This window comes from Pinus tabuliformis, chromosome 8, assembly GCF_031772625.1.
Source record: "Pinus tabuliformis cultivar Carrire ecotype Pingquan chromosome 8, CPIR1, whole genome shotgun sequence".
Taxonomy (NCBI): domain Eukaryota; kingdom Viridiplantae; phylum Streptophyta; class Pinopsida; order Pinales; family Pinaceae; genus Pinus; species Pinus tabuliformis.
The window spans coordinates 494,410,767-494,414,980 of record NC_142294.1 but is presented as its reverse complement, the minus strand read 5'-3'; the positions used below and the strand labels follow the sequence as shown (position 1 = coordinate 494,414,980).

Sequence of the window (4,214 nt, the reverse complement as noted above, 5' to 3'; positions counted from 1 at the left end):
TCATATATCAGATTTTTGTGAATTTTTAGAGCTTCTGAGAGTTAAACATGAGGATGTTTGTATAAGGTTATTCTATGATTCACTTCAAGGGAAGTGCAAACAGTGGGTTGAATGCTTGCCTACCAAATCCATTAAGTCATTTCAAGACTTATGGCTTATGTTTTTGGAAGAATGGATAGATAGGTCAGAGGTGGTGGTAAACTCTCCTTCAGTGGAGGGTTTCAAACAATGGAATGATGATCATAGTAAAGAAGAAACAAATGAATCTTTTTCTTTGTCCTTATCCTCATATCTGAAATCCTTTGACTGCAAGTCAGAGGATAAGATGAAATTTTTTGATGAATTTGCCAAAGACATTGAGAAAGAAATTGAAGGTTTAGAAGGACAAATTCAGGCATACAGTTTTCATGATCATGATCATTATTCTCAGAAATTTTCTATGGCAGAACGCAAGGAGACTATGCTGGTTCCTTTCTCTTTCACGATTGAGGAACTGAACACTGTGGTTGAAGATCAGTTTGCACAGCTGGAAAGTTTCAAGGAAAGACAAGCTGATCATGTATTCTGGGATCCTGTAGCTGATTACATGGAAGAGTTTTACTCTCAAGTTTTTCAGTTTTCCTATAAAGATCAGAGACAAATTCAGTGGCAGCGGTCATCCTACTATCATATTGGCTCTAAACTCCAATGCGGTCAAAGAAATAAAACATCAGATAAAACAGAGGATTGGCTGCATTGGAAATTTCACATTGATTGAGCTGAAGAAGTTGAAATTGTTAGGGTAGGTAGGTATAGGTAAATGCAAATAAGCTCAAGGTTAACTAAGCATTTCTTTTTTCAATAGATGTAGCTTTCTTTCTCCTACAGTCATGCTTGTCAAGCAAATTTCTGTTTGTCACAAATGGATAAGGCACTGGATCTGCGAGTTCTTAGAGTACCACAAGGGCACACTATCCCAAGTGGAGCCACTGTTATCACTGAAAATTTTGTTGCCAAAATTGCTTAGATTAGTTTCAGGGCAAAGTGTTTCCGCAGCGCATCAATCCTATTTAGCAGTTTCGCAGCGCTACAGGTTTAGGTGGTTTCGTAGCGCGCTACAAAACTGGGGATTTGTCCGAAACCATAACTCACCCATATCACTTTTGTCTCCTATGGGTTCTGTGGGAATGTCTGGCTCGACATGTCACAGTGCAGGTTATTATCATCAATATACAAATAATACTGCTGTGTTTTTCATCTTCAAGGTTTTCTCTATAATCCCACTATATTGGTCAAAGTTCTGGTATCTAGTGGAGGTCAATATCCTAGCATGCCTATTGTACAGAGTTCTGCTTTCTTTCAGAAATCTGCATCAAGTGGGAATCTCACAGGAAATGGCACAAGTATTTAGGACGTAAATCCAGCCTTTGGTTACCCAACATCCAACAGGATCTGCAGCAGCGGAAAATTCTTTATATGGGATTATACCTTCTTATTTGGGGGGAGGCTGCAAACCTACGGTTTATGCCAGAGTTCCTCTGTTATATCTACCATCATATGGCATTTGAGCTGTATGGGATGTTAGCTGGCAAGGTGAGTCCTACAACAGGGGAAAATGTAAAGCCAGCATATGGAGGTGATGAGGAGTCCTTTCTCAAAAAAGTTGTGACCCTCATCTATGAACTCATTGCAATGGAAGCCAAGAGAAGCAAGGATGGCACTGCAAAACATTCTCAATGGAGGAATTATGATGATCTGAATGAATATTTCTGGTCAGTGGATTGTTTTCGGCTAGGATGGCCAATGCGTGCAGATGCAGATTTTGTTTTTATATGCTACCAGGAGATGGCTGTAACTCTAAAGAAAAGCCTTTAACTGATAGAAACAGATGGCTGGGCAAGATGAACTTTGTTGAAATCCGTTCCTTCTGGCACATTCTTAGAAGCTTTGATCGAATGTGGACCTTCCATATTTTGTCTTTACAGGGAATGATAATTCTTTTCTGGAATGGATCGAGCCAGCCAACTGGAATCTTTAATGAAGTTGTTTTTAGAAAAGATCTTGAGTATTGTTATCACAGCCGCAATATTAAAGCTTGTTCAAGCTATTCTGGATATAATTCTTAGCTGGAAAGCAAGGAAAGCCATGAAGTCATCAGAAATTCTAAGATATGTTTTGAAAGTTGTCGTTGCTGCTGCATGGGTAATCATCCTCCCAGTCTGTTATGCTCACGCATGGATAACCCAATTGGTCTTGGCAAAATTTTCAAGAACCGGTTTGGTGACAAGTGGGAAAGCCCTTCATTATACATTTCTGCAATCGTGTTCTAATCTGGGTCCTAATGTACTTGGGGCAATATTGTTTTTATTGCCCATGATAAAGCGATTTATTGAAACTCGAAATGGCGCATTGTGAGTATCCTGATGTGGTGGGCACAGCCTTGACTTTATGTTGGTTGGGCAATGCACGAAAGTCAGTTTTCTCTCTTCAAGTACACAATGTTCTGGATCCTACTTCTTGTAACCAAACTGGCATTCAGCTACTACGATGAGATTCATCCATTGATTGGGCCTACAAAGGCTATCGTGACAATGCATATTAGTGCATTCGAATGGCATGAATTTCTCCAAACGCAAAAAACAACATTGGCGTGGTGATTGCCCTCTGGGCTCCAATAGTACTTGTTTATTTCATGGACATATAGATTTGGTATACCATTTACTCCACTATCTTTGGAGGTATCTATGGTGCCTTTCGCCGACTTGGTGAGATAAGAACATTGGGGATGCTGAGGTCAAGATTCCGATCTTTGCCTCTAGCTTTCTATGCACATTTAATACCACCTACAGAAAAACAAGAGGGTGGAAAGTCGAGTTTCTGCACTGATGATTGAACGACAGCAATGTGCACACATGGCATGCATCAGAGCATGGTAATGAACACATGGCACTGTAAATGGAGGATGACGGTGATATCGACGGATTCAGCATCCAGCCCATCATAATCAATAGGGTTCTTTCTACACCTCATAAATGGCCATCGATTTAGATTCAAAGCCAATTCCGAAAGAGGTACAGGAACATGGTGAATCGTTCTGAAGTTGACAAACATTTATAGCCAGTTTTGGGGAAAGAGCAACACCACAGCTGCTTGTTGGCCATACTGTGAGGGAAATTTCTTTCCAGATAAGATGGAAGAAGAGAACTGGAATTGCAGATAGAATCTCAGAAGTTTCTGCAGTGATCGATATACAAGCAGTTGTCGGGGCCTATTTGGCCTGCCGAGAATTTGATCGCCTTAAATGTATTGTAAGATTACAAGCCCATGTTCGTGAACGAAAGCAGGCTGCAAGAACTCTGCGTTGTGCGCAAGCAATTGTCAGATTGCAAGCTTTGGTTCATGCTGGTCGAGTGTGATTGTCAGAAAAAGGATATGCAAACATTTACAGTGGAATTCCTGGTTATTAAGTGCATAGTGTCAGATTGATCTGCATATTGGTGCGTGTATATTATCTTTGGGTCAGCATATACCAGTGATCAAGGGGAAAAATTGAAGAGGTTGATTTTGCCAGAGAAAGCAGATATTCTAATATCAGAGCCCAAGGGAATATTATTACTCAATGAAAGAATGCTAGAAACATATGTGATTGTGAGGGACAAGTTCCTTGGTCCTACTGGAAAATTGTTTCCCACTATAGGCAGGATACATATGGCTCCTTTAGTGGGCTATTTCTCCCAGCCTGTTGCAGATGGTCTTGACCCAAGATTGCTTGTGACCCCTGGAACAAAGGCAGTCAGCGCAACAAGGAACATCTTTACAAACACACATGAGCAATCACCGAACAAAGTGATGCAAACTACAGGTGGTACTCTTGATAGTCTTACTTATCGGCTAAATCTTGAAGATTTCTCAGCTAATGCTCGGATGAAAATGCCCATTTAAGCCAAAGGAATATGGTTAGAGTATCTTTGACTACAGAGGATAAACAGAGGTTTTCTGCTGCTTTGGATTGAGTATAGTTTCGAGTAGAATGCAGAATTGCTGGTTGCTTCATGCCAACAGTTTTTCTCAGGGATCCTCCAAGGTCTTTACACCATCCACAAGTTGTGAGTCTATTATGTATTTCAAAAGACAGTCGAAAACCTACAAGCTCAATTGTTGAGGCATATAAATTAGTCACGAAGCATGTAAAGGTGCAAGTTTTGATATATTTTATGCTCAAGTATGCAATGGTC

At 40.3% G+C, this 4,214-nt stretch overlaps 1 pseudogene; it reads left to right on the top strand.

Moving 5' to 3' along the window:
* The first annotated feature begins 1,151 nt into the window (after positions 1-1,151).
* On the top strand, positions 1,152-2,636 carry LOC149236245 (callose synthase 3 pseudogene; annotated as a pseudogene).
* Positions 2,637-4,214: the final 1,578 nt, after the last annotated feature.